The 12,406-nt window shown below is 42.3% G+C and overlaps 1 protein-coding gene across 1 annotated transcript in view; it reads left to right on the top strand.

Moving 5' to 3' along the window:
• LOC126285222 (protein O-mannosyl-transferase TMTC2-like) overlaps positions 1-12,406 on the top strand; it is a 534,787-nt gene that overhangs the window by 286,565 nt on the left and 235,816 nt on the right. The window lies entirely within an intron of this gene.

Raw genomic sequence — 12,406 nt, 5'->3', positions numbered from 1 at the left:
AGTCACAGCTTAATGTATCTGCGATAATCATGAAGGTGTGTGTGTGCTTATAAATCGGTGGCAAGCGTAGAAAAAATTAGTTATTCTGATGCATGATATTTCGTAAGTCAGTGCATTTATTTTTTCCATGACACACAGATTCTTCATATGAACAGATTTTGGACATTATTGTTGCGTCTCCTTTACGTCCCCACGTATATGATAAGCAAATCATCAAAGTGTCCTAGAAAAATGTTTCCGCGGAAGGCTTTTAAGTAATAGCTTTATTAAGATACCTGATACAAATGGATCACGAACCGAATGTTTCGAAAAACAAGCACCAATGGATGACCAGAAATAGCTCTGTGTCTACTGTGAGTCACAAGATTAACATATTTACCCATGGGATTCTTAATTATACTAACACTAGTAATACACGTCACCAATTGAAATACTGAGATGTAAAATTAAACTTGTCCAGTTTTTGGTTCAAAGCAATTAATATTGGCATCGAAATACTTTTGCCATCTTTGTTGGTATTATCAAGATTTATCAAGATTAGATACAAGCGATCCTTCGTAATTTTTATACGAAGAATTGAAAACACATGAGTCATTCAGATCTAAGATATAAAACTCAGCATAAAAATACAGGAACGTACAACAGCTTTTAGAACTCAACATCACAGATCCAAAATATAAAACTGCAAATGAAATTATAGCAAAGTTAAAAACTGTATAAAAAGTAATTACAGGTTACATACCATAAAACTAGTCTTAATTACTGTAACTGCCATGACAGGTCAACACATCATTATTTTTTTTTTTTTTTTAATTCGGAACATCCATACAGAAGGCATAGGTAAAATAACTTTACATCTTTCATAGCCAATCGAGTAGACTTTAACCATGAGTCATGGCAATTACACTTACCGAGAATGGTTTATGATATGCATCCTGTAATTTCCTTTTTATATACTTTCGACTTTGTATAATTTTATATGCAGTTTCATATTTTGGATCTGTAACGTTGCTGTTTCCTTACGTGCTATTTTATAACGTCGATCCGTCGATCGCTCGTGTGCAACTAACGCTAGTTACCACAATAAACAAAAAATTATTTTCCATCTTAACTTTGAGGATTTTCTATCCTTAATATAAAAAAGATGACTTTTTAACCAGCTTACGCGGAATAAAGTGCAAAATAACACAGATTTCCGTTAGAGCGCTCATCTGACGAACGGAAATGTTACTGCTTCCAAAAACAGCACGGGTCCTGCACGTGTGCTACTTATATAGCAGGTTACAAGTGGCCTCATTAACGACAGGCAACAACATTCTACATAAAAAACAACATAAAAAGCAGCGACGTCGTAAGGATGGCCCACAGTGCCAATCGCAGCGGAATAGCACTGAAACTAGCAAAGAGACGTAGTGACAATACACACACAAAACACCTACTGCGTATAAGAAGCGGCTCTTGGCCGAATTAGTGAAATGAAATGTATTCAACAGGCTTATGGTATAATACATTGTGTTTTTTGAGCGTGAAAGACAGCATTACATCTACAAATGAATCTGAATTCCTCAAGACATCTTTTTGTGTGTGGCAAAGGGTACTGTGCCTGCCACTGTAACCCCCTCCCCCCCCCCCCTCCCACCCCCTCCATTCCCGTTCCAATCGCCAATGGTTCGCGGGAAGGACGATTACTGTTAATGCTTTGTGTGGGCTCCACAAATCTCTGTAATTTTACGTTCAAGATCTTTTCGCGAGAAATAAGTAGGAGGAACGCATATATTGGTTGACTCTTCTTGGCAAGTACTCTCGGTATTTTAACTCTTAATCACACCGTGATGCACACCACCTCTCTTGTAACGTCTGCCAGTGGAGTTGGCTCAGCATCTGCATGGCGCTTCCGCGCGTGCTAAATGAACCAGTAACCAAATGCGCTGCGCTTCTACATCTTCATCTATAGACATACTCCGCAGGCCACAGCACGGTGAGTGGCGGAGGGTACCCTGTACCACTCCTTGTCATTTCCTTTCATGTTCCACTCGCAGACAGAGCGAGGGAAAAGCGATTGTTTGGATGCCTCCGTATAAGCCCTTTTCTCGTGTCTTATCTTCGTGGTCCCGAAGCATATGTGTACCACTTGCATGATGATTGGACCAACCGGTAACAAATCTAGCACCTTCGATGTCTTCTTTCAATCCGACATCGTGCAGATCTTAAACACTTGAGCAGTACTCAAGAATAGGCCGCAATAGTGTCCTATATATGGGCTCCTTTACAGATGAACCACACTTTGCTAAAGTTCTCTCAACAAACCGATGTCGACCATTCGCCTTCTTTGCCACAATCCTCACATGCGGGTTCCACTTCATATCGCTTTGCAGCGTTTCTCCCAGATATTTCAACGACGTGGCTGTGTCAAGCAGGACACTGCCAACGCTGTACCCGAACATTACGGGTTTGTTTTTTCCACTCATCCGTATTAACTTAGATATTTCTATATAAAGATCCAGCTGCCATTCATCACACTAGTGGCCGTCCGGTTCTAGGCGCTACAGTCCAGAACCGGGCGACCGCTACGGTCGCAGGTTCGAATCCTGCCTCGGGCATGGATGTGTGTGATGTCCTTAGGTTAGTTAGGTTTAATCAGTTCTACGTTCTAGGCCTCGATACCCGTGGTGTAAGGGTAGCTTGATTTTGATTCATAATCAAAACGTCTTCGGTCCCGGGTTCGATCCCCGCCACTGCCTAAATGTTGATAAATAATCAGCATTGGCGGCCGAAGACTTCCGGCATAAGAAGTCAGCCTCATTCTGCCAACGTCCTTGTCAATGAGGGCGGAGGAGCGGATAGAGGTTCAGGGCACTCTCTTGTCCTAGGGGTGGGAAATTGCCCCTAAAGGCCGAAGACTCAGCAATGATCAACGACATGAGAATGCAGAAGGCAATGGAAACCACTGCATTAAAGACACGTAACGTGTATCCACAGGACATGTGGCCTGTAGTTAAAGAAGTGTCATGATTATCTCTCCATTGGCAAAAGATTCCGGAATAGTCCCCCATTCGGATCTCCGGGAGGGGACTGCCAAGGGGGAACTTACCATCAGAAAAAGATTGAATAATCAACGAAAGGATAACGTTCTACGAGTCGGGGCATGGAATGTCAGAAGCTTGAACGTGGTAGGGAAACTAGAAAATCTGAAAAAGGAAATGCAAAGGCTCAATCTAGATATAGTAGGGGTCAGTGAAGTGAAGTGGAAGGAAGACAAGGATTTCTGGTCAGATGAGTATCGGGTAATATCAACAGCAGCAGAAAATGGTATATGAGGTGTAGGATTCCTTATGAATAGGAAGGTAGGGCAGAGGGTGTGTTACTGTGAACAGTTCAGTGACCGGGTTGTTCTAATCAGAATGGACAGCAGACCAACACCGACAACGATAGTTCAGGTATACATGCCGACGTCGCAAGCTAAAGATGAACAGTTAGAGAAAGTGTATGAGGATATTGAAAGGGTAATGCAGTGTGTAAAGGGGGACGAAAATCTAATAGTCATGGGCGACTGGAATGCAGTTGTAGGGGAAGGAGTAGAAGAAAAGGTTACAGGAGAATATGGGCTTGGGACAAGGAATGAAAGAGGAGAACGACTAATTGAGTTCTGTAACAAGTTTCAGCTAGTAATAGCGAAAACCCTGTTCAAGAATCACAAGAGGAGGAGGTATACTTGGAAAAGGCCGGGAGATACGGGAAGATTTCAATTAGATTACATCATGGTCAGACAGAGATTCCGAAATCAGATACTGGATTGTAAGGCGTACCCAGGAGCAGATATAGACTCAGATCACAATATAGTAGTGATGAAGAGTAGACTGAAGTTTAAGACATTAGTCAGGAAGAATCAATACGCTAAGAAGTGGGATACGGAAGTTCTAAGGAATGACGAGATACGTTTGAAGTTCTCTAACGCTATAGACACAGCAATAAGGAATAGTTTTGCAAAAACAGACATAATGTATTATGGGACAACAGCAATCAGTGATTTTATAATGTTACTTAAAAACCGCCTTGATTGAAAATATTTATATTCATATGACCGGTTTCGGTTCATTAAGAACTTGACGTAGCATGTGAAAACTGCTGGATTTGGACGGGTTACTCCTGTAACTGAAATATCAGATCTGAAGATGGTTCTGAATGAACCGAAACCGGTCATATGACTAAAAATATTTGCAATCAAGACAGTTTTTAAGTAACATTATAATATGGAATAGCGCAGTAGGCAACACAGTTGAAGAGGAATGGACGTCTCTAAAAAGGGCCATCACAGAAGTTGGGAAGGAAAACATAGGTACAAAGAAGGTAGCTGCCAAAAAACCATCGGGAACAGAAGAAATACTTCAGTTGATTGATGAAAGGAGGAAATACAAACATGTTCCGGGAAAATCAGGAATACAGAAATACAAGTCGCTGAGGAATGAAATAAATAGGAAGTGCAGGGAAACTAAGACGAAATGGCTGCAGGAAAAATGTGAAGATATGATTGTCGGAAGGACAGACACAGCATACAGGAAAGTCAAAACAACCTTTCGTGACATTAAAAGCAACGGAGGCAACATTAAGAGTGCAACGGGAATTCCACTGTTAAATGCAGACGAGAGAGCAGATAGGTGGAAAGAATACATTGAAAGCCTCTATGAGGGTGAAGATTTGTCTGATGTGATAGAAGAAGAAACAGGAGTCGATTTAGAAGAGATAGGATATCCAGTATTAGAATGGGAATTTAAAAGAGCTTTGGAGGACTTACGGTCAAATAAGGCAGAAGGGATAGATAACATTCCATCGCAATTTCTAAAATAATTAGGGGAAGTGGCAACAAAACGACTATTCACGTTGGTGTGTAGGATATATGAGTCTGGCGACATACTATCTGACTTTCGGAAAAGCATCATCCACACAATTCCGAATACGGCAAGAGCTGACAAGTGCGAGAATTATCGCACAATCAGCTTAACATCTCATGCATCGAAGCTGATTACAAGAATAATATACAGAAGAATGGAAAAGAAAATTGAGAATGCGCTAGGTGACGATCAATTTGGCTTTAGAAAAAGTAACGGCACGAGAGAGGCAATTCTGACGTTACGGCTAATAATGGAAGCAAGGCTAAAGAAAAATCAAGACACGTTCATAGGATTTGTCGACCTGGAAAAAGCGTTCGACAATATAAAATGGTGCAAGCTCTTCAAGATTCTGAAAAATGTAGGGGTAAGCTATAGGGAGAGACGGGTCATATACAATACGTACAACAACGAAGAGGGAATAATAAGAGTGGACGATCAAGAACGAAGTGCTCGTATTAAGAAGGGTGTAAGACAAGGCTGTAGCCTTTCGCCCCTACTCTTCAATCTGTACATCCAGGAAGCAATGATGGAAATAAAAGAAAGGTTCAGGAGTGGAATTAAAATACAAGGTGAAAGGATATCAATGATACGATTCGCTGATGACATTGCTATCCTGACTGAAAGTGAAGAAGAATTAAATGATCTGCTGAACGGAATGAGCAGTCTAATGAGTACACAGTATGGTTTGAGAGTAAATCGGAGAAAGACGAAGGTAATGAGAAGTAGTAGAAATGAGAACAGCGAGAAACTTAACATCAGGATTGGTGGTCACGAAGTCAATGAAGTTAAGGAATTCTGCTACCTAGGCAGTAAAATAACCAATGACGGACGGAGGAAGGAAGATATCAAAAGCAGACTCGCTATGGCAAAAAAGGCATTTCTGGCCAAGAGAAGTCTACTGATATCAAATACCGGCCTTAATTTGAGGAAGAAATTTCTGAGAATGTACGTCTGGAGTACAGCATTGTATGGACTGTGGGAAAACCGGAACAGAAGACAATCGAAGCATTTGAGATGTGGTGTTATAGACGAATGTTGAAAATTAGGTGGCCTGATAAGGTAAGGAATGAGGAGGTTCTACGCAGAATCGGAGAGGAAAGGAAGAAGTGGAAAACACTGATAAGGAGAAGGGACAGGATGATAGGACATCTGTTAAGGCATGAGGGAATGACTTCCATGGTACTAGAGGGAGCTGTAGAGGGCAAAAACTGTAGAGGAAGACAGAGATTGGAATACGTCAAGCAAATAATTGAGGACGTAGGTTGCAAGTGCTACTCTGAGATGAAGAGGTTAGCACAGGGCCGCATCAAACCAGTCATTAGACTGATGACCAAAAAAAAAAAAAAAAAAAAAAAAAAAACGTTCTAGGCGACTGATGACCTCAGATGTTAAGTCGCATAGTGCTCAGAGCCATTTGAGCCATTTTCATCACACAAACAAGAAATTTTGTCTAGGCCATCCTGTATCAACTCACAGTCACGTATCTTCGACACCTGCCTGTACACCATAGCTTCGTTAGCAGATTGCTGCCCGCCCTGTCTGCCAGATCATTTATGTACCATGGTTGGAACTTCAACAGGGTCAACTATTTATTTACAGATCGTACAAAATAGATACGTGTTCCAAAGTCTTACTTTCCTTCAAAGTAGTCACCAGCATTGTGTATAACCCGTTGCCAGCGATGTGGAAGTCGTAGGATAGTCTTAGCAGTGCCAGTTGTGTTGACAGTTCGAGCGGCGCGGTCTATTGCCCGACGAATTTGTAGGAGTTCAAGTCAGGAGAGTGCAGTAGGTGGTATAGCACTTAGCAGCCCCGTCAGTCAAACAAATCACTAACAGCTTGCACTGTACGTGCTTGAGCATTGTCCTGTAAAATGATAGTCAGGTCCTGCAGAAAGTGTCGTCACTTCTGTGTCTATGTTGTTCATTTTAGTAAGTCAACCTATGACCAGCTTTGAGACAGAAGTGATTACACTTTCTGCTCGACCAGACCATCATTTTGCAGGACAGTGCTCAAGCATGTACAGTGCAAGCTGTTACCGATTTGTTTGACTGATGGAGCTGTTAAGTGCTGTACCACCTACTGCAGTCCCCTGACTTTAGCCCTCGTGAGTTCAACTAGATTTCTAAACTGAAGGTAGCACTTCACGGTATTCGCTTCAGAAATGCTGCATATTCGTCGAGCACTAGACTGTACCGCTCAAACTGTCAACACAACTGGCACTGCTAAGAGTATCCTATGACTTCCGCATCGCTAGCAACGGCTTATATACAATGCTGGTGACTACTTTGAAGGTCAGTAAAACTTTGAAACACGTATCCATTTTGTACGATCTGTAAATAAATAGTTTCCACAATTAAATTTCCAACCCTCGTTTACAGAAAATAGCAACAATCCTATCACACCTCCATCGGGGACTCCTGATATTACTCCTGTCTACAGTGAACACTCATCATCGAGGACAACATACTAGGCTCTATTAATTAAGAAGTTTGTGAGCCAGTCACATCTCTGGGAGCCTATTCTGTATGCAAATACCTTCGTATACTGTATGCAGTTGAGTATTGTATCCAATGCTTTTCGTAAATCTAGAAATGTTCTTAGGAGCTTCTCATATCCTGTATCGACCCTATGTGGTAAGGGCTGCAGTGACGAGTAATATTCAACTTTTGCTCGAACGACTGTTTTGCAAGCTACTTCCTTCAAAGGTCGACTACAGTGCCTCAATGTTCTTCCAGTGAATGTTAATACGGCATCTGCCATTCCCTCAATTAATTTTACGTGGTCATCCCTCATTAAATCACTCCAAGCGCATGCTCCCTGATATTTAATGTATGTGACTGCTCCCAAAGATTGTTCGGCAAATTACGTAATCATACAATACAGGGTCTTTACGTCTTTTTATTCGCAGTGCGTTACTTTTGTTTATGTTGAGGTTCAAGTGGCAGTCCCTGCACGAAGCAGCGATCCTCTGTATGTCTTCCTGCATTTCACTACACTTTCATTTCACTCCGATTTCTCTGTATAAAACTTCATCATCCGTGAAAAATTTTATGCAGCGGCTAGCGTTATGCACTAAGTCATCTGCGTAAAGGATATTTCGAAATGCTTGCATCAAAATTTTAGACGTGATGGATCACGTCATGGGGAACAACTTTTGTTGAGAGAAAATATTGCTGCCATTTCCTAGCGACGCTAGGCGTCTTTTATTACTAGTTATGCCCTTGACAAACAGCAGGATGTGGGCATTCTGCAGAGGCCGTACGCAATATGTGTTGCCTATACTCCAGTCACTCTCCACGTGAAAGTGGGTAGGCCAAACAAAACAATAGTTCCTGAATCGCTTCTGAAATATCTTTGTCAACTTAGTGACACCTGAGTAGTGAGGTTAGGTTGTTCCTGGCGCAGCTTGCATTCTTGCAAAATGTATGCAAGATGGCGCTCCAAGATGACAGCTGTCGACGTCGCATTGACGTCACTACAGGAAAATCAAATTTTTGTGGACAACATGGCAATTGGGGTACCTCCACCTCTCCCCCCACTCTTACAACATCATGCAACCCTCGTCATCACTGCTCCCCTGAAAATGGTGGAAAACGGCCACTCTCTGTCCAGCTGCCAGAGAGGAAGGTTAGATTAGTGTACTTTGTTTATTTTTCGTGGAAAACTGAAGGAAATATCGCTCGTAATTACACGTCTATACGAATAGTGCTACACAAAAAGTGCCTAAAATCATGAAATGGCTCAAAATTGACAATGTAACACAACTGGTGTTGTCCTTCTGGAATAAGTTCACTATACCACTCGAAACTAGTAGTAGGTGGACTCAAAATAAATAGTAGCTCTACATAGGAGACTCCTGTCACCTACAAGTCGAAATAAATCACTCTGCTTCACTCGTGAATTGACAGGAAAAAGACTTGGTCTAAAATGATAATTGAAACAACCACATACACTGGTATAAAGATATAAATTATGGAGTGTTAAAAACCGAGGACTAGAGTGATGTTAACAAATCTGACAACACATACCTGTTACTGATAACAACGCTGTGCCAATAACGACTGTACTAAGTGTAACACCACTTCATATGTAAATTACAGCTGTATGCTGAGGGATATAAAAGCAATATGAAAAAGCTTTGTGCATTACCAGTTGCAAGTGCAGTGGGGGATGAAAACTACTGCACAGGACGCTCACCAATACGTACACATTGCACAGTGTGGCATGGCGCGAGGTTCTGGGCTGTTGTGGGAGGGCGTGACGCATTTTGTTCTACACTTGACACTCTATAGGCGACTGCAGCTGACTGTCACAATACCTTATGGCCGCCAGTGGAACTATAGCGAGGCATGGAGATTCCTGTTATGATTTCACAAGAGCGACAGGATCCAGTCTGCAGGATACAAACACAAATATGCACTCATCTTCACTTTTATAGATGGACAACAGCAAACAGAAACTGCTGCCAGTCTAGAACAATATCACACTTCCACAACCCCAGTGTGTGTGTGTGTGTGTGTGTGTGTGTGTGTGTGTGTGTGAGTGTGTGTGTGCAGTGTACCGCCAGCGGTCCTCTCCATTCATAAATAATGGAATTTGTCGATCGTTTTCACAGATAGTCCTTCAAGAGATACAGCTCTAACCACCCACTGTCAAAACTTTCAGCAAAAGCCTGCAATGTTGCGGACATTTCCACAGCATTCTGACATTAATGCTAAAAGCATTTGCAGCATAGAGGGAGAGAGAGAGGTAATACCTGACAAAACCGAACAGTTCTTCATAAACAATTTTCCTTTCTAGAGTAACTCACCAACTATTAAGTATTTAAAGATCTTTCTGAACGCTGAAGAAAATGCTTTCTGAAAACTGACAGATGCCAGCCCCATGACCAACAATAAAATACATGTCTGCTAACCGTCCTTTCCTAAATGTATATCTAGCCCCGTATTAGTAATGACTGAGGAAACTGGAGCAAACACATGTTTTCACGTTGCTAAAGTATCATAAAATTCCTATACTTCAGTGTGTCATACATTTCCTGTAAGCATTGTCTCACCCAGTAAAAGAAACCTGTCCTGCAATGAAAAACGCTTGATTACTGCTCCAACTCGCAAATAATATCTGTGGCTGCTGCTATCCTCCATCACAGCGTAAAAATGGCTCTGAGCACTATGCGACTTAACTTCTGAGGCCACCAGTCGCCTATAACGTAGAACTAATTAAACCTAACTAACCTAAGGACAGCACACACATCCATGTCCGAGGCAGGATTCGAACCTGCGATCTTAGTGGTCGTTCGGTTCCAGACTGTAGCGCCTAGAACCGCACGGCCAGTCTGGCCGACATCACAGTGTATAACCGTCTCCCACTGTGCTAGCACCACTAGGCAGCAGACCTGTCATATTCCCCTAAGTTAAAGTTCAAAGTACACACTGTACAGTAGGAACACCTACATCCTTATTTCAACAAATACCTTGCAGGGGGAGAGCTCCCTATTCTGTGGTCGCAAAGTTCATAATCACCAGACAGGCCGAGAAGTCCACCATCACCCTGTCCATGGAACCCCCACTAAGAACAAAATTAGGATAGGAACAACCGCATCTCAAGCATCACTCCAGGGAAGGCCTCTTCCTGTAAGTTCACAATCGACAGATTGTCCAAAAACCCTCAAGGGACTGCCACAGCTGTGCACTGCCAAAAACAGCAAGCAGGGCCAGGCACATTGCTGCCATAACCACGTCCCCAGTGTTGTAACAGGCTTCTTGTCATTGGAAGACCAAAAAAGAACTAGGAGTGGTTTTGCCGCCGGACCCTACCTCGAACCCACCGTCGATGTATCCATCTTCAGCCATCGTCCCAAAAGTATCGTGGTTGTATTCACATTTGAATTCTATCCAAACCATAACATGTGATGGATGTTTGCCGGGCAGAGTGGCAGTGCGGTTCTAGGCGCTACAGTCTGGAACCGAACGACCGCTACGGTCACAGATTCGAATCCTGCCTCGGGCATGGATGTGTGTGATGTCCTTAGGTTTGTTAGGTTTAATTAGTTCGAAGTTCTAGGCGAATGATAACCTTAGAAGTTAAGTCGCATTGTACTCAGAGCCATTTGTGACGGATGTTTGTCCAAACTCTATCCCAGATGTAACACGTGGTGAATCCCCCTACGAGATCTATCCCATTCCTGTGCCAGACCTACTCTTTACCGTGGAGCCCCCTGTGAGAAACTGATACATACACATATAGAAAAATAATGCTGTTGTGCTAAATGCTTACAATTGCACTGCATTTGCAAGAAAATTTAGAATATGTCTTCTGAAGTGACATCATGATAACATGAACAGAAGTATTGGCATCTTGGACTCTTAGAGAAGGCTGTATATAAAGGGAGCTTTGAAAGCAGGTTGCTCTGTAATATAATAGATGTCTGAGGGTGTTGCGGAGGTATACCGGTCGGTCGAACTGTTTGTTTTGTAACCTGTACAGAATGGACATTGATATGCAGTTCAAACTGTGATGTGCAGCGGATTAGATTAGCTCACCCTAAATGTAGAACATACGATGCAAGCCTGGTATCTTTTGAAGATCGGTCTGTAGCTGTTAAGATGCGTCCTCACAAACTAAATGAAGCTGGATTCTTTCGTACCGATGACAGAGAAGAAACCACTGTTTCCATTGTCGTGAAGGATTGAAATATTGCAATAAGTGAATAACCCATGGGTTCAACATGCTGTGTGGTTTTCCAGGAGGCTGTTTGTGCTTTTTGCGAGGTGTAAGCATTTTGTAGACAACATTTGTCAGAAGAGAGACGGAAAGGTTACGCCAAAGGTTGCAGCTAATATTAAAACTCCACAAAATCTTCGAAAACTGGTACCAGAAAATTGTGTTACTGTGTGTCCGTGTGACCGTGTAGCAGATTGACCGTGTAGCAGATTCTTCCGTCCACCACTACAGAAATATGATAGGAAGATACCTGGTAATGGTCATGTGTTGAAAGAAACTGCGAGGAACTGCAGCTGAAAATCTAACTCTTAGGCTCTTCGTGTCATGACAATAAATACACCACGGAAGTTTCGGGTATTATTTATCGAAATACGTAAAGATTTGTCCTATCACCTTACAAAACTCACATGCGAGTACTACTGATCTAACATACAAAATGAAGTGCTCGTTCCGATGACTGACTTATGCTGTCGTTGCAGTGGGAACTACCTAAGAGACTTCGATGAAGCAGGTCCGCTGCAGGTAAGCACCTGCAGGGTATTGTCACAGAAATACCATTACCCTTCAATGTAGATTACTCTGTTACATTCGAGGTGAGTGAAAAACGTGTTTGCACACTTGAAACTGTTTTGGGGTGGGACCAGGACAGCTATAAATAGTAGATGGAATGCGTTTCTTGTTAGACGTGCACATACTGTTCTCTAACTGTAATGCAACAATGTAGTTGGGTGCAGACTAGAAATAACACGCTCCGTCAAAGCAAAGTCTGGAAACAGTTATGCGTGCCCTGT

This window comes from Schistocerca gregaria, chromosome 8 (genome assembly GCF_023897955.1).
Source record: "Schistocerca gregaria isolate iqSchGreg1 chromosome 8, iqSchGreg1.2, whole genome shotgun sequence".
Taxonomy (NCBI): domain Eukaryota; kingdom Metazoa; phylum Arthropoda; class Insecta; order Orthoptera; family Acrididae; genus Schistocerca; species Schistocerca gregaria.
Note: the sequence above shows the minus strand (reverse complement) of the source record. Positions and strands in the feature narration are given on the sequence as shown.